This window comes from Larus michahellis, chromosome 4, assembly GCF_964199755.1.
Source record: "Larus michahellis chromosome 4, bLarMic1.1, whole genome shotgun sequence".
NCBI lineage: Eukaryota > Metazoa > Chordata > Aves > Charadriiformes > Laridae > Larus > Larus michahellis.
The window spans coordinates 90,212,169-90,231,394 of record NC_133899.1 but is presented as its reverse complement, the minus strand read 5'-3'; the positions used below and the strand labels follow the sequence as shown (position 1 = coordinate 90,231,394).

The 19,226-nt window shown below is 40.4% G+C and overlaps 1 long non-coding RNA gene across 1 annotated transcript; it reads right to left on the bottom strand.

The window, feature by feature from the left end:
• Nucleotides 1-1,246: 1,246 nt before the first annotated feature.
• On the bottom strand, nucleotides 1,247-17,534 carry LOC141742872 (uncharacterized). Its single transcript, XR_012586906.1, has 5 exons — nucleotides 17,325-17,534; nucleotides 16,975-17,120; nucleotides 13,158-13,297; nucleotides 5,005-5,107; nucleotides 1,247-1,927 (listed from the first exon to the last, which is right to left on the bottom strand). It is a non-coding gene; the product is annotated as an uncharacterized LOC141742872 (long non-coding RNA).
• Between the last annotated feature and the right edge of the window lie 1,692 nt (nucleotides 17,535-19,226).

Here is a 19,226-nt window from a genome sequence, read left to right as displayed (position 1 = left end):
CTTACTTCCTTCTCGCTGTGTACAAAACCAGACTGGGGCCTTAAGAAATGTCACAGGGTGGAAAACCCAGTTCCCTCTCATCTGTAACTACATGTCTTCAGCAGATGAAGCACATACGGAAGGGGGCTGCTATATGCTATGTTTCCTCTAGGTTCTCTCAGATGATGAGAGAACCTAGAGAGAACTAGAGGGAACCTCCTGTGCTCTGCCCAAAAGAAATCAGGTCGAATCCTGCCTTTGGTGTACAATTAAATTTGGGTTTCCCAGCCATCATTTGTTGTCAATGCCAGCATAAACCGGTATTGACAGAAGTGAACAGTGATGCAACTGCAATTTCGAACCAAGGTCCAGCACATGACAAACTTAATTAGCAAATGAAGTCAAAGGATGAAGTTTTTAAAACTTACCATAGGCAAAAATGTGCTTTGGCAAACTACAGAGCGCGGAAAGAACTCGAAGATAGTATCACACCACCCACAAAATACAATTACTGAAAAAACTTATCCTTTATAAGTGATGGAAGGTAAATATTTCACATGCTGCACTGACACAGCTCCCAAGCTTATTTGTATATTTAATAATGAAATTACATTATCTGAAAGGTATATTTGAAAATAGATGATCAAAAATATGATTGCATTCAATAAAGTTGTTATTAAATAATAATAACTAGAAAAAGACTTCCTAAGCTTAGTTAAAGCCACATGAGTAATAACAAATTATCAGACCTACCATTATCATACTAAATTAAAAAAAAATAAAAATGGTGTGGGATTGAATGGCTTGGGCTTTATGGTTTGGCTTTGTCTCCTTAATTACTTACTTTCTTAAGTCTCATTTTCAATAGCCACACAACATTAGATTTACAATAAGCACAGGCTGATGTGACTCTCTATGATTTCAGAAGTGTCCATATTCCAGTCTCAACTTTGCATCAGAGGCTTTGTAGCCAGACCCGAGTCAGGCATTCAGCAAACTATATTGGATTTTGAACAAGTTTTTCATTCTACTAACAGGTTATCTTGCTTATTTTTAAAGTCTCTTTGCACACAAAAAGAAAGGGAGCTAGGACAAAGAAGGAAAGAAAAGAGTCCATTTGAAAAAATTACACTGCTAGATTACAAGAGTTGAAAGCTGGTATGTAACTTTGCTCCGGGTGATCAAACTGCTAATCAGGAATGCTGTCGGGAACAGAATGGAATTCCAAATAAATTAGCCATGTCCAAGAAGCCAATACAACACAGGATTAAGGCTCACAAAGAAAACAAATTTATTCAGCCTACTTTATCGGAATTCTTAATAACGTGTACTAGTTTTTCTCATCGCAGTCTGAGCTCTTCCACTGGAACAGTGTGGAGAAGGAAAAATGAGTCACACTTCATAAATCTCCTACTTGTACAGACACCTAAAAATGTTATATAGAGCAAGACACACAATACCATTATATATAAATACATATGCACATCACAGTTACAGTGGAAACGTGCATATTTATTTCTCTAAATTTGTTTCCAAGACACCTGACCAAAGAAAAGACACTACACACTTCTCTGAAAATGTACAAAGCTGAAGAAAAAGGTTAGAACTGCACTGATATCCACGCCAAAACAGGATCAGTACCACAGTATATGAACCACTGAATTAAATAACCAACTATGAAAATAAATGTCTCCTGTATGACCATGCCATACACCACACTTTTTATCAAGTAGAAAAATTCTCACGTCCACACACCGCAACAAGGAATACTGCGGCTGAGGTACTGTCTGCAACTCAAACCCATGTTCTAGTTTTGCTTCTGACAGCAGCCCAGAGAAACTTCTCAGAATAGTTGATGTCAAAATCATAGGAACATTAAAATACATGCTTAAGTTTTTGCGTTTCCTTGAAATGGGATTTTCATCTTTATCAGACGGTTCTTCTCCATCTGTGAAACAGAGATGATAACAGGCTCTTACCTACACAGTCAATTGAAGACAGGACAAGGGTTTTTGAAGCATTTTGTAAAAATAATTTTTTTTAAAAAAAAGAACATAAAGTACTCATGAAGAGTACTTCAAGCAGAATCTAGACATGTATAGCAAAATTATCCTGCAAGGGAAGTGCATATATCGTCTTGGCTTCTGAAAAAAATATACGACAAACATACTCTAACTTCAAGCCATATGTTGTCTAGTACAATTATTCACTGGAAAATAAGAGACTGAATGCAGTATCACTTGCATTTACATGACTCTGCCATATTACCTTGAGAATCCATGTGCATGCATGGATTTCCTGTAATAAAATTCATCCAGCAGACCACAAGTTGAGTGCGAGTGTCAGGGATTCATTTGTCTGGTGGTTCCCAGACGTGGCATTGCCCTGCTTTCCAGATGACCAAGCTGCACCAGCAATTTGATATATGTGTCTAGTGTTAGGTATTTTCTAAGGACTTTTTGACCTAGATATGGGTGATTCTCTGTAAGACACCATTTGTGCCCCCTCCCCTTCCCATAAAGAAACAAATTAAATGCTATTTATTATTATCACTGTATTTAGGATCTTATTCAAGCTCAAAAGCACGCATTTCTACCACCTGTGGCTTAGCTTAAGGATTTTCGTCGAGCAGGTTTTCCTCCCTGTAAGAAGATATTTGCACAAATATGGAAAGAAAAGCTTATTTTCCCCAAATCACCTTCCCTGGAAATGCATCTCCAGACGGTGAGGGTCAAATGACAAAAGCCATTGCTGCACCATCGAGACACGTGACTAGAAGGGTTCTGTCTACACCCCGATGCATCCATTAGAGGCACGTAAATAACCATTTGATTTGAGCAAAATATTTTAGGAGAAATATAAACTATGTAGTTTTCTCAGGAAAATAAACCAAGAAAGCAACAAGCAAAACTTTTCACAAAGTGCAAGGAAAAGAGTTGCTTTTAATTTTTGAAAAGGTCTCTTTAAATAGCAAACAGATTTGTATTGTTAACTACTGAAAGAAGTGTTTTGATTCAGCAGAAGAGACATTTTTCCAGCTAAAACAATTTGCCAGCGCTTTGGTACACATTCATAAATAGCTTCAAATGATTTGAGACAACAATTGTTTTAGATGAACTACTGGTCTAAAAAACGTTACCCTGTTCTACCTTGATCTGCCAACGAGTGCTGTATATACTCTATATTAACAGACGATTCACGTGCTCGAGCTAAGCACACGTGCAAGTGCTTGAAGAACTGGGGGGGATTTCTACATTTCCAGAATACAGACACTGGATTTCTGAGTGAAGAAAGGAGGATGATCGCTGGCAACGAGCGGTGCCGCTCCGCTTACTCACTCTTGGCTGATCGTAGGCCAATGAGATGTATTCTGGGTTACCACATTAAATATTTGGCTTTACAAAATAAGTGTCATAAATTATAGTGTGATCAGCAAGCGCACTCCTCTTGTACCCTAAAAACAGTATGCTTGAATTACATTTGAGATTTTTTTCTTTTAAAAACACAGAAAAAAAGCAAGTAGGTGAAAGGTAACTGTATCACTTTACAGACACAAGCTACCCTCTGATTACAACTAATTAAGATATTCAGCAGCCTTAAAACAATACCTTTTTTAATCAATGAACCCAGACGGCATTCACAGCTTTTTGCGATGACAAATGCCCTTTGAAAGAGTTAATAGGCAAAGGTTTGTACTGGCAATGAATAGGGCTACCTTTAATTGATCCAAGAGCCTTAGAGAGCCGTCTTATAGCATGATGATGTATTTGGGTTGCAAATAGGCCAAAATAAGCATAAAGAAAATCTGTAAGACCATGAGACCTTTCATTTTTTCATTGCGGGGAGAGGAGGGGGGGAACTGCTGGGGAAAATGAGAGAACTATGATGGGCTTATCTTTGTGCTCCAGCACTTAAAATAGATAAAACGACAGAATTTTTGAGGAAAAGAGAGGAAGTGATCAGGCCATAATTCTGAGAATAAACGTCAGGATGCATGAAAATGTACAAAACAAGGCTTCTTCAGGGAAAAAAAAAAAACAAACATGAAAAAAAGAAAAAGAGGAGATGACCTAATGGTATAAAGAAACATTGATTAAAGAAATACCCTGAGGGAGAAAGATATTCCATCAGCTTTAACAAACACTGCATGGCCGTGCATTCCCTCTAAACTTCTTAAATGAGGAAAAAAAAAAATGTCTAGAGAAGAGGCAGTCACATGGATCCATTTATAATTTTCTCCTCGTTCTTTGTTCATCTTTTACATGGTTTTATTCAAGATTTACAGGAAATCCACACACAAGAAGTGGCTCACAAAATTAAACACGATGGGTTAGCAATGAGCCTCCTTTCCTGAGCAAAGAAACAAAAATTCATTTTTATAAGCAATATGAAACTCATTTAATCTTATTTTTCCTTAGGAAAGTGATTATACACTCATGCTACCTAGTAATTATGAAGAAACTAGTCTCTCCATACTTTAACTAGCCTTTTATTATAAGCTAAATTTTGGCAGAATCCCTTCCTCATTTAGCAAAAGCTAAACTGATTTCCTTGAACTTTCACAGGTGCAAAATTTATGCCAAGGTAGAACTTTTCTGGAAAGTCTGAGGGAAATCAGACAAGGAAATTCCTAGACTAAAAGACTATTTTAAAATGGAATTACTGTGTAAGCATATTATCACCAACTCAAGGGAAAAAATAAATCAAATAGAAAGTTGCTGGGGTCTGAGATGTTCTTAAAGGCCATGAGAGGAGCACGAAAAGAAATTGACATTGCTCCTTGAATTTAAAAAAGCAGAACAATAAAATATCCTGCTCCTGTATATACATCCAGATGTGTTAGGAAAAATCAGTCAAGTCCACTTTCAATTTGGAGCAGTGAATCCATAAGCTGTTCTCAAATGCTGCTCATCCTGTTCATGCTACAACCATGAACGAGTCGTCTTCTAGCAGGAAGTAAACAGAAAAAAAATACGAAGCCTTCATTGCAGGTCTGGGTAGAAATGAAGAAAAGACTCAACTTACCTCTCTAAGACAAGAGAGCTGAGATAGGATGCTTCAAACAACAATACACTCTCATTAAGGATATTTGCCTCCTGCAAGGAGTTTTCCCCTATGGTACAAAGTTCTGAGGAAAAGAACAGACAAAAACTTCCTGTCATAACTTCAAGACGTTTTTCTGATTGATTATTCAAAGCCCACATCACCAAGCACCACAGAATTACAAACATACCAAGGTGAGCACCAGCTGCATCCCTCAAACCAAACCTCACTTCGAGGCACAAACATCAGTAGATGAGCAGGAGAACCAGGACACGTGGACAGTGGCAACATACTAAGGGAATTATATGCTGGGCTGTGCACAGCCTTGCTTACTTCTGCGTAAAGAGAGTTAAAATACTGTGCTGTGTTTCAAGTTGTTTTCATTTTTTAAAAAAATAATAATAATTTTGAGAAAGTCTTCTTGTTCTATTCATTTTCAGTTCACGCTGTTAGAATCTTCCTTTGTAATTCAAAGCCAAGATATTTCCTTCCACTGTATCAGGTTGCATATAAGTTCAAGCTACCATGAATTTAATAAAATAAATAAATAAAAATTAGGATGTACAAAATACTGGTTCTCTAAAGGACATCAAGTTCTTGAGGAACACCTCAAAATCAGCTGCTTTTTGTGCAGACGACAACGGATAAATTACCCACGCACACACACCCCCAAGCATGGTGGAGCATCACTGCTTTATAAAATAGAAGACAATCACATCACAAAATAACCATGTCCAGTAACTTACTATTTGACAGAAAACAAACGGGCCAAACTCTGCTATTACACTTCTGGCTTGAAGGGGTCAGGGAACACAACCAGGATTTCCTCCAAAGGATATAGCCATGAAAACCGCAGGCGAAGTCACTCCATCAAGGCTGACAGGATAGACGAGACTTAGAGGTACAGAGGAAGCACAGGTGGTTGACTGGGTAGAAGGTTTCCTTTCACGTCAAGAGCCAAGAGAGCCAAACTAAGAAACTCCACCACCATAACAGTCCCACCATAGCCATTGAAAGCTCGGAGAGAGTGAGGGAAAAACGTGACTAAAGGATGAGAGGTAAAACCCTGGGACACACAGGAATTCACTGAGAACAGTCACACAAGAGCAAGTAAATCAGAAGAAAAAGGGTTATCTTTAAGATGTTTACCTGGGGCCTATCAGGATGTTATTGTATCCTCTATCTTAGGTTTCACCAAGCCAACTCAAACCAGCACCTTCAGCAGTGAAGCTCCCCCCAACGAATGGTACAATCAGACCGTTTGTGGGACACTCCATATTTCTACTATCTCTACAAGTTCATATTTCTACGAGATCATATTTCTACTGCTGCCCTTGTAGACGGGCCACAGAAAAAGGGCCAATATTCAAATCCTGTTCCTGTACGTTCAATTTCACTGGAGAACACACCGAGACAGAAGGGCGCTTCTGTGGCAAATACTAGCAAAATCTGAGCTAATTTCCCAAATCAAGCCTAAAACATGTTTGTTTATAGGTCTGGTTACACAGTGACAAAACACATCCCACCTGGAAGGGTGTTCGAGAGCTGCTTACAAAGGGCGCACCAACCGAGCACTACCAGGACACGGGTACGTGCCCAGGGTTGTTAGACTCAAATTGTGAGCTCGGTGAATAAGCAGTGCCACGTGTTACCTGTGGATTACTGGACATGCGTGCATAATACAGCCCAATGGCAACCTTCTTCTGCACAACAAATTGGCTGTCATTGTCATTAAGTTTACTCTTTACAGGCTCAAACTGACCACCAATGCCAAAAATGTAAGTATCCTTTATATATGAGCTTATCTTTAATCAAGCAAATACTACACTGATGAGGAACTGGGGCATAGAAAGTCTGAATAGAAATAAACGCAGATTTTCCAAGCAGCATCTATTTTACAACTGCCTCACAAAATTAATAGCAACAACGTATTTTTAAAGACAGTGCATGTTTTACTCTTAAAGGAATATTTCTATATTTGGTTATTGTATTTGGTGTGCACGCACACACACTTGGAACAGCTGAAACGTAAGGACTGAAAGGTGGGGAAAGCTGATGCAGAAAGATGCCCAAGATGGACTCAGCTTCAGAGACAAGATCAAAAAACATTACTTTTTGGTCCTCACATCAATGTTCAGACAAGAGCTTCCCAGGTTCCTTATAAACTGAAATAGCGCTCGCTATCCTGATTTTTTTTATTCATTTTTTAAAGTAATCTTCAGTAAGCTTTACTTAAAAGCTAGTTGAGTCTCTGCAAAATGAGCTGTTTAACTGAGCTTTAATTACCCTCTCTGTCATCTGCAATCCAAGGCCCAAATACAGCACACAGGGAAATAAAACCCAGAACATTTTGCCAAAGGAGGCAGGAGGAGTTTTCATGCTGTAGCAGAAGCAGTAACAGGCACAGATAAAGTTGTGCTTTCAGCTCCACAAGTATAAATCCTCAGCAACTCCACGCTGACGGAAACCTCACCCTACAAGCTCCGTGGACTCTCCTCAACTCAGCTGGGACACTAAGAAAGCAAACTTTGATCCTTTTTTTCTAAAAAAATCTGCTTCACAATTCCACATCTTTGATGTAAATCTTTTAAAAGACTGAGATGGCATCAAGTCAGGGACAGGATGGAGGGAAATGTGTTTCCGTCCGTGGGGGGAACCATTAGGAGGAAGGTTAATAGCCCTGGGCATGCGATCAAATTAAGGTTTGTGCCAGTTTCCCCAGGGTTTCCCTTGCCATCACCGGCTTCCCTAGGCTGGGCAGCTCACCCTCTTCTTCCCACCAAAGACAGCTCTTACACAGAAGCACAACAGCCTGCTGGGAAGAAACAGAAAGATAATCTCATAATTAACTTATATGAAGAAAGTATGAAATAGGCAGAGGGAGGGAGCCTTTGAGCATCTTCACCTTTGGAGAGTTACAAACTTGATGTACGTTCAGCTTAAAAGATGGGGAGGGAGCAGGAATTCGGACCTTCCCAACATGTGGATTGCGGCACCAAGGCAGCCCGGAGTCTAAAGAAGGCTGGAGTTAGCATTCAGAGCACACAGCCCAGCAGAGTATGGGAAAGGGATAGAGCAGCCCAAAGGCCTGGCGCCACTAACTGACGAGCAGAGCGCAAGTGATAAAGATTTACTGCGAGAGAGGAGGAAACAGTCCGCTGGCCCGATTAGAGCTGTGAATACCGAGTTGTTCAGGGAGGATTTTGCAGCTGACTGATCACAGGCTGTCGGAGCAGGCCTCGGACAACAGCTGCAAGGCTTGCTGGGCTGCAGAAACAAAGGGCGCCTAGCACGGTGCAAAGAAAGAGTTGACAGGTTGTTGTTAGCAGTGGCAAATGTGTGAGGTATGTCACTGTGTGTGAGACGGGGTGGGTTGGGTTGGTGGGGAAGAAGGAGGGCAAGAAGCACAGGCAGCGCTCAGAAAAAGGGAGGGGGGGGCTCGCGGGGGAGGGAGCAGGGACACAGGCTTGGTCAAAGCATTTTCCTAAAATCAGGCCGGTGTTTGTAAGGAGGACAATCACAAGGTCTGTTTACTGCTGCCAAGATGAATTAGCCCATCGTCTCATTTATAGGACGAATCCGGTGGCACAGACTATAAGGTGCATGGCATTAAAGGGACTAATTAGACAATTCCGGCAAATCTGAATTAAGACCCTTTCTTTCTTTGAAAGCTGGAAAGCATTTCTCAGGACTCTAGTCAGATGGCTTAGGTTTTGTTGGCCTTTTTCTTTCTGTTCTGAGAAGGGATGTCTTGTGCAATTCCCTAACTCACAAGGGTCTGCTCTAAATTCTGCTCTGAGCTTCAAGAACAGTTGTTAGGAAGCTGCTGGCATTTACATCATATCTAAAAATGTCCAAACCAAAATTCCGGATTCTGCAGGAATTCAGCTCCCAGTCCAGGGACAAACTTTGCAGCTGGTTCCTCCTGTTAGAGCGGGCGAAACCAGAAGCCCACATGTGAACATACCTGAGGTAAAAGCCTACAGCTGAATTCTCACTCACACATAGAAAACAATCTAGGTTTTTCAAAAGCTGGCTTCTAATCTGCCACCCACCCCCCTCTCCAAATACAGCGTCTGTAGCCAAATGCTTTTCCCAAGCAACTCCGTGCTTTCTGGAGCCATGGTTCACTAAGCTTGTGAATGCTGGGAAGGAATGTATCAATGAAACTCCAGAGATGATCAAAGACAGCAGCTGGAGAAGAGGAGAACTTACTTTCAGCTCCCTCTTTGGCAAGTTTAGGATTCAGTTCTATGAAATCTGGCAACATTTTGCTCCGATTGTGACAAAAACAAAATGTTACAAACACCTCTGAAGCAATGGTGCGTGCTGTTTGCACACAACCACCATATTACAGTGGTCACTATTAAAGTGTTTTACAAGCAGTTAAGGTTACCATGGTATTCAGAGTATACTAAGAGAAGGGAAGACCATGAAAATCACAGAAACTTCCAGCACTGCAAGCCTCAGATGTTTCATAGTAATTAGTGACATTTTGTAATGCTTCTTGCTTTTTGACATACGCATCTATCGCTAACCAACATATAAGAGACCTTAAGAAATTGCAGCATATATAGTATCCGATCAATTATACAAACAACGCCTATTTTGATTTTTCTCTTCTAAATGGTCTCTGGGACCCAGTTAGTCTAGTCCCAATGGGCAGCACTTGATACACTGTAAAGGGAATTCAGAACAAGAGGCATTTCAAGGCTTCTAACACAGCTCCATTCTCCCAAAATATAAAAAATACCAGTGTGCAGAATACTCCATCTAGGGGCAGAAATGTAACCCAAAATTTCCTTAGCCTCTGCTTTGACATGTGTTAACCTCATTCTACCAGGACTGAGCGCATGAGAAATAATCAGACATTTCACAGAGGTTCCAAACAGTTCTTCCTCAGTATGAGTCCATAGATTTTTACTTTTTATTATTTTAAATACAGAGCTTCCAGCTTGAGTTTCCGCTTAACAGTGATGAAGAACCCAGGCACTACTTTTATGCGTCTACTAGCAACTGGATTATACTTTAAACTACAAATGTTACCGCAGGAACAATTTATAATCCATCATATCCATATGCTTAAAGTTTTCAGCTGAACAAGGGTGGCCAGTGAGCTCAACTGCAAGGAATAATTAAATGCCTGAAGGACTATTCAGGTAACTATATTTTTGGATACAATTAGGCTTCTACTGAAGTCAAAGCAAGGTCTGAATTAGACTTCAGGAGGAGCAGAAATGGCTTGTGGCAGAGGCATACTTCCAAATGAGAAATTCTCTCTGCAGCTAGATAATTCAATATCATTTACACTTAATATTAGCACACAGGATTTGTTCATCAAGTGTATTTGAGAGCAATGTAGACAGAAGCGACAAATTTGCAGGCTCAGAAAAAAAACTGAAAAGATACAATAATGCCCATTAACAGGTTTTTCTCTTTAGGAAAAATAAAATAAAATAAAATAATTACAGCAAGTATATCAAGCCCTTCCCTCTAATTATACGTTTTCTTTATACAAATGGCTTTCAGCTGATAAGTCCTCACTAATTTTCCTTAGTAAGCAATGGGTTACAGCTTGTCTATAATGCTACGGCTCCGCGCTGCACTGCATCTTGCTCTTTGTCTCTCCGATACACAGCGGCTGCGTCTGAGGCTGGTGTAACACTTTGGAAAGTAATCAGATTACTTCCTACATTTGCTCTCCTTAAACACCTACATTTGATCACCTCCATTCTTCCTGCTCAGCCTCTCAGCTGCAAACTTCATACTTCGTAAATGCGAAGGTTAGAATTTTCTAGACACCGCTTTAATTTTTCAAATAGCAATCCAATTACTGAGCAAATTGGCACATGTGCCTAGTTACATAGTGACTTGGCACTGCCTCCTCTCATTGCTGGCAGTGATGAATGTGTTCCCCCTCAGCCCTCCTCGTCTATCTGCTCCAGCCCCCGAGCCAACACCAGTGACCACATAAGGAGAGTGCCTGGCAGCTGCAAGCCCGAGGTGCCAAGAGGCAGATTGTATTCTGTAGCAGCAGGATCTGGGTCTGTGACTGGCTTCCTGGCTAGTCTTTTGTAAGACCTTTTCCATGGCCTCTAGGTTGGCTCTAATGAAGCCTGTAGAAATGCCTGCAGGGAGCTGGTATAGAAGTGAGTTAAGTCAAAGGTTTAATTTAGTTTCTAAAGTGAAGTGAATGTATATTGGCCTTCTTTTTCCACCCTGCAATTATACTCCTGCCACATTTATGAGAAAATACAGTATTCATTCAACAATAGGAGTGCATTCCTGGGTATGTCTGCACCGCACATTGGGGCAAAGATCCCCAAGCCAGCCTCAATTAACTTAGCTGCAGAACCAGAAGCAATATAGCTGTGTTTGCTCGGTGTGACACCCGAGCTAATTAACTATGTATGGCAGTAACAGAGCTTTACTGTTTCTGGCACTGAAGCCTGTATCCCTGTGTGGTAATCTGCTACAGACATGCCAGCTCACTTGGAGGCAACCTGAGGGCTCCCTAAGCTGATGTTGCCTTGCACTGCAGAGATACATTCAGGAATACTCCAGGAACTGGCAGGAATTTGTTGACCTCTTTACATCATGTGAGAGCGATGAGGCTACAGATGTGGTTACAGTAAATCTGGACTGTTCTTCTTCCATCCATTCACATTCTTTTATTACTCACAACATCACGGTTACAGAGCATCTTTAAGTAATGTGTTAAGCATCTTGAGCAGCATCTGTCACATGTGGTGCTTTCTAAATTTCTCACTTCCTCCTCCAGGGGCAAAAAAGCTGGACAAAGATATTTTAAAGTATTCCTTGAACTTGCGTTTTTTGTCTACAGAAAATCTACAAAAAAGGAAATTTGGGTCTTAGCCCATAAGTTAACTTCTTTGGGCTACTTAGAAAGCCATTTTCCATTATTTCAATGCAGCAGATAAGAACTTTCTAACAACAGGATATTCTTTCCCCATCTGTATTTTTTTTTGTTATGATCTCCAAGAAATTAACTTTCTTAAAATAAATGAGTACAGGTACCAAAGACCAGAGAGGCACTATGATCCCTGTAATACAAACAGGCTTTGGTGAAAGTAAAAAACAAAACACAACAACCTGCCAACTATTCCTGTTTTGGAATCCCACTTCAGGCATACCAAGAAGCTACCGGAGAGAATCAGAGTTATTTGTCCAGCAACTTTCTGATGCAGATGGTAGTCTGGAAAAATATCCGAGTGGACTCTGAACTGCACACACCGGAATATTTTGACGAGTTTGCTTGCTTGGACTTTACTTATGAGTACAGTTGTTTGTTACTGATGGAATTTTTCCTTTTTTTTTTTCTAAACAAGGTATGTTGACAGAGGTACTTAATGAGATCTCAGAGCTTTGATAATTACATTATATTTAATAAAATTTCCCTTATTTATCATTTTAGAGCTTTAACAGCTGAGCTGCCTTTACGGATGTTCATATTGCTTGATATCCATAGGTAGATAGGAAGCCTAAGATCTTACATTGACTTTCTAGATAACAAAGGTGAGTTACAATTCAAAGAACCACCATAAGGACCTGAGGACTTTCTCTTCAAATCTAATCACCCCAACTCTCAAGACTGACTTTTGCACAAGGCAGCAAACACAATGATAAATTTTAAACACACATAACTCTCAGACTATCCATCAGTACAAGCACATATGACTGAGATGCAGCAACGGGGATTTTAAGAGTGATATGAGAGCGCCATTTTCCCATTATCCTCCCTGCCTCTGCCACAATTTTGCATGGGTTACTTGAGGAGTTGTTTTCAACAAACACTAAATTCTACACAGACTGTATTGGTAATATATTTAGAATAGTGATTTAAAACAACAGGGACTTTTATGGACAAATCTCATAGTAAACCTACTAATCTGTTTTGTAAGAATGGGTCTGTCCATCAGAACCTAATGAAGTGCTCTGGTGACTGCAGTGGCTTACAGACAGACACTTTCAGAAACACAAACACATTTTGATTAACAGTCTTCAGATTATGTTCAAGAGACCCCCGGGAATCCTTGGACTGATTCTAAGGCACGAGGAAAGGTAAAGTGCATGCAGTATCGCTAGGCTTCGTAACATTATTCAGGGGTTTGTACCTCTGTATTTCAGTGATGTTCAAACGAAAGGTAAAAACCTCAGAGCTATAGAAGATGTGCTGTCCTATTGTCACCTTCAATACCTTCTACAGGAGCAGGAAACTGAGGTGGAAACTGGACTTGTACTCCTGGCTAAAAACCTGTAGGACACAAGGAAGAGTTAGTTATCCAGAAGGGCACATAAGCATGTGCTTAACACTGGGCACATGAATGCCTCAAACGTATAAAAGCTCACATGCCAAAGTTAGCAACATTGCTGTAGCCAAGTTGTGCTGAGAGTTAAACATGCACTTAAGAGCTTTGCTGGATGGCAGCCATTTACAGATGTACAATCGGTACAGAGACATGTAGGCAGAGATGTCCTTTATTGGGTCCACTGAATTCTCTCCTTGAAGATACACACTTGGTTATTTTGATTAACGTATTCATAAACCCAAATACTCCTGATTAGATCTCAGACACTAGCACATGTATCATTTTGCCTGGAGTCCTTTATTTACCACACTTATTAAAAATTCAGGGCCAGACAAACAATTCAAAGTCAAATGCAAAAAGCAGCTGGAATCTGCTAATACAGGACTCTCCCAGTTCCTGTTGTCTTCCTTCATTCTTGATTTGTTTGCTTTGAAGATGCTCATAGATCCTTGTCTGCATGTAATAACTCCTAACAGCAGCTTGATGAATAAGAGAAGAGAAAGTAGAAGAAAAACAATAGGAAAGGCACTAAGAGCACTAAGTTGTTCTTTCTGGGATGGGCATCAGACATATGCTCCCTACTCCAGTCACAGTGCAATCAAAGCTGGCCTGTGCCACTGCCAAAAACTGCAACAGGTGCCAAAAGATTACAGCATTGGTTAAATCCACTCCTAAGGCACCAGCTCAGGGACTGATCCAAATCTCAGAAGCCAATGAGCATCTTTCCCTAGACGTCAGTTGTTTTCAACTAGTTCCCTCTTATTTCCAGTGTGATGCTGGGGGTGGGGGACACAAATAAATCCAACTGCCAGGAGGCAATCCTCTAATTTCGCCACTTGCAAGGCTGGACAGACGCCAAAGCCACGCACAGCCTCCCAAACGCATTTGTAAGGTAATTAATATTTTATATTCACAACAATAAGAGAGCTTCATTCACGAGGCACTATTAACACAGTTTCTGGTTCCATTCTCCCCAGCACATTACAATGACAACTCCATGCCAGCAGCAGCCACATGGCCTAAAGGTGCCAAGCTGGCAAGGATAGTCTCTCACAGAATTTGGCATCCAACCCCTTGGCAAACCCCTCGGCAGTTGTGCTTGGCTGCTTTCAGATCCGTCATGTGGTTAGGCTGCTGATAGCATAGGAGGGTGCTGCGTCCTCTGGGCACCATTTCACTTTAACACCTGTCTGATTCGGAGGAATGCGCGCACATGGAGAGCAAGATTCCCGCACAAATCCTCCCCGGGACCCAGAGCACATGCTCCATTTGTTCCTGAAAGGGGTCGTTTCCTCAGACCCACAAGTGCGCTTTTTTTCCCCCCTCCTCCTCTTCCCCTTCACATATCTGTATGCAGCCCTTAGAGGGTCCTACATCCTGCCATGCATTCCACATGTGTTGGAGGTTTGCTCTGTGAACCAGGAATACAAAACATAGCCTTTTTGTGTATAATGAAATCTCATATTTTACTGTGCTCATATAAAGCCATTTCTTTGTGAATAAGACTTTTTTATTTGTGACATTTTAACGATCTACAAATGTTTGGTATAGATGAAAGGAAATGATTATTTCCAGGTCACCTTGCAGTAATACTCTTTGATATGCACCATAATTCCAATTAAATTGAGTAATAAGGGAGGGGGGGAAACCCTTCAAACATTTAGAGTGCCACTGAAGCAGAAATATTTTAAAAGAAAAACACTAAAACAAGCATACATCATTTGCCACAAGCCACAGAATATCAGAGAGGGGAATAGATAAGAAAATCCAAAGCCCTTTTTCCACTAGGGACTACTCAAAAATACGTGGCTCTTACAACACGCAGACTGTGAGAATAGAACTCTGTGCCCCACAAACACCATGTATCATTGTAGTGAATGCAAAGAGTTTCCATGTCACAGGATTGGGTCTGACCTGGGCTCCAAATTTAGTGAAATAATCCCAGATCTGCTGCCTCAGAGGTGCTTGTGAAAAATCCCAACTACCACCCCACGCTTGGCAGAGGCAGCTCTCCGGGAGCGCTAGGGCAGAGGTACGGTAGGTGTGCAGAGAAGCGTGTTGAGACTTTGCATAGCACCTCTCGAAAGCTGTGCCTGTCCGAAAGCACTCCCATCCACCTCTGGTTTGCACGAACGGCCTGCACTGATTCATCCAGTACATTCTGACACTTTTGAGCACGGTTATCTTTGGATCAGACACTCTCTAAAGCCTGTGAAATAAATGCAAGTCTTTGGTTGCTAAGCTCATGGTCACAAAATAACTGCTATCGCTCACTCTAGCGGGAAGGCTCTGTGTACCCATTTCACCCCAACTGGAACGTACAAATAAAAGCCAGAACTCCTGTGTTCTACTTCAAGCCATACCGTTTCCCTGTCACGCTGTTACCGTGATTTTTGTTTTGCATCAAGGTTATGGCCCACAGACACCAGCCAAGGCCTCCCCGTGCCAGGCAGAGCACTAGCACAGAACACAAACCCTGCTCACTGCACGTAATTCTGCATCTATCAGTATCCCTGTGTTTAGCCATCTGAGGTGGTTTTTTTTTTTTTAACTAAAGGTTGGGTTGGTTTTTTTAAAAAAAAAAAAAAAAAAGGCAAACAAAACCCAACCAAATAACTACTGTTTTGAAACCCTCATACTAAAAGTAAAACAAGCTTAAATCCGACATCACAATCAGAAGGTCACTGGGACTGTCCACGTATAAAAATTTTAAAGTGATTTGAACACAAGATAGGATAAAGCATTTACAAAGTTACTCTTCTCGTGCCCTACTCTAGCATCATGTAAGCAACTTATTTTGTTTTAAGGGAGCTGGCTTGGGTTTTGTTTTGTTGGGGTTTTTTTCCTTCTTGAACAGCTCTTCACTATCTATTGGGGAAAAAAAAAACAAACCCAAAACATTCTCTCCCCCCTCCTCTGAAACACATGCTTTCTTCAGAACACTTGGGTGACACACAGGATGGACACTGGGACCATGACAAATTGAAGATCCAGCATCTTGGAGGCTTTGCTGGCCACAAGCCAAACCTTTCTGGAATGGAAAAAGCTTTTCAATAAGGCATTTTCAGTAACAAATTCAGTATTTAACCCTTGGGAGGTAACAAAATATCCCAACTTAAAATTGTTATTCAGTTACATATGAAATGTTGTTATTTCAGATAATTTTTAGGAGTTTCTGTAATTACATTATTTTCCATTCCTTTTTCTTTGTGACCTGAGCAATTGATTTCCATTGTGATTAAAGCACCTGGCTTTTGGAGCAAGGGAGACGAAAAGTAAGTACCAAATAAACATATAAAACTCTCTAGCAACATTCCTGGAATAGTTTTTCTGTAAAGTACATGGCATGTTCAGAACACATGATTTTGTAGTACAAAGATCTTATTGGCTTCACCGCTCAGTGTGGTCATCTGAGATTCATGCCAAAAAAACCTACCACACTGTATCGTCATTTATTTTCCATCTCTGTGTACACATATACTCTTTCTAAAAAGAAAGATCCTAATTCCTGCACAAATTCACAAGCTGAATGCATGTTATATTATCTTCCCTTGAAAATGATAACCTAAGAACAGGGTGCTGTATGTTACTCTTGGCAACTAAAGCAGGAACAAGTACGTACAGGACTTCAGAAGAGCCAAGAAAAGAACAGCAGCCAGGGAGGAGGATTTGCCTCTGACAGGTTCCTTGCACCTCCTTTCCGCAGCAAGCTGGTGTTTGGTACCAAGAGCAGACTTGTTCTCATATGAGTCTCAGTTGGACTGAGCCCTGGAACGAACACACCATACAGCATGGCTTATATACGAGTTATATGGAAGAGCAAGGAAAGAAAAAAAAAAATTTAGCATCAAAGTCAGAAAAGCCTCCAGTTTCAATTACATAGATGTAAACCTACACAAATAGACCTTGCCAGATGTTTCCTTATCATAATACACTTCCCCTTATTAACATGACTAAATAAATAAAACTTACCCGAATCAAATCCTGACCATTTCCCCATTTTAAACTTAATGAATTTTCTCAGGTTTATGCACTTTTTCAGCATGCAATCTTAAGTCAAGAGCTTCTTCATGAGAACATGCCTGATTGGGGACTTTATTTTTTTTTAAAAAACAGTTATTGTGCCATGACACAAGGGTAGAACATGGTTTTAAAGGGCTGCTGACTCTGGACAATTTATATGCTAATTTCAGAAATGATTCCTCCTACATTAAATAAGGAGCTAAGGAATGTTCCAAAGGTCTAGACAGACACCATTAACAGATTGGGTAAATCAACGCTAATACTGCCCACAGCGCATTACACCGTGTGAACTTTCTTCTCTGCACACACTTTACTAATTTTAGTTCCACGTGGTTCCTCAGCTGACTGGCCAAAATATAAACTACACCAACTACCTAAAGCCTCCCCGTGCCCATCTTGACCTTGGACTTGCCTTTAATATTAAACTTGAGGGAAAAAACGGAATGGTCACGCTTTTTTTATCCATGGTACATTTATAAATGGTTTATAAAGGGTTAACAAATAATTAATAGATTATGAAAATGTTAAAAAAGTATGGACAGCTATCAACAATAAGGATAGCTGTTACACACCTAATGATCAGCATTTTAGGAAAGTACAATGCAGACCCATAGCCCGAACTCCATCAGTGTAAAGGCTAAGTCTGGCAAACAATTCAAATATCTTCAAACTTGTTTGAGCACTAACAAATCCCCCAACATTTATTAGCAGCGTTCTGAGGCTATTATTATTTTAAAGGACAAGTCACATCTGACTCCAAATTTAGACTTTGTACAAACAAGCTGTTATAAAGCCTTAGAATAACAGAGAGATTTCCAGGTTTTATTTTACTTCCAATAAAAATGATCTTTAAACAAATTCTCATATGGTATATGTAATCCTAACAATGCAGGACTGAAAAACTCAAAATGAAACAAGCATCACTAAATCAAAATAGAAGGATCATAAAATACTAAGATCCATTGAATTTTTGAAATTCCTTCTGGTTTTATATCTTAGCTTACTAGCTACACTGCCAAAACAAGGCAGTGATGCAAAGTGTGATGCTGACTCTAAGTGCTTAGCTGTCACAGAGCGGGGGGGGGAAATAATTAAAATAAAAAAATCTCACTTCTGATGAAATTTTGGTTTTAGAAGTTAACCGAAATCAGCATCCAGAGCATTTACAGCATCTTGTGCATTATCATGATGTGACAAGTCTTGCAATCTCACTTACTGGTAAACTTTAAGGTACTAAATACTATGAGATACCTTCACATGACAAAAATCTGATTTCTCTTCAAACGAAGTAAGAGCTTCCGATAGATTTTCTGTCTTTTTTTTCTTTCCACTTAACTGTCTGAGGATTATACTAAACTCAAGTCACACAACCTTCTAATACCTTCCGTAAGGGATAGTGTAACATTTTGGGGACAGAGAATTGAATATTAAGTCAAAAGAGCACTGGGCATGCGCCTCCTCTCATTGAATTCAATAGCTGAACTTCCACTGAGTGCCAAGGAATTGGATTAGGTATTCTGTTTATAGTGTGGGTGCCAGCAAACTCGTCCCCCCCTAGTCACACACACACATACCAGCTAATCAGTGCACTACAACTTAATTATATCATAGGACCTATCTCTCAGCAAACTACAATCAGGTATGAAGTGCAGCCTTCCACAAACCAGTACAAGCAGGACCCCAAAACCTGAAACAGCTACTATATCGCACACAGCCAAGAACACGCTTTGTTATACATCAGACACCTCAGTCAAATGACTCCTGATAATGATCAATGATGGTAAATTGGCAGCTGGGCTACTGGAAAAATTCCAAACTTCACCTTGCAGCTACAGGAATGAGGAGGATATA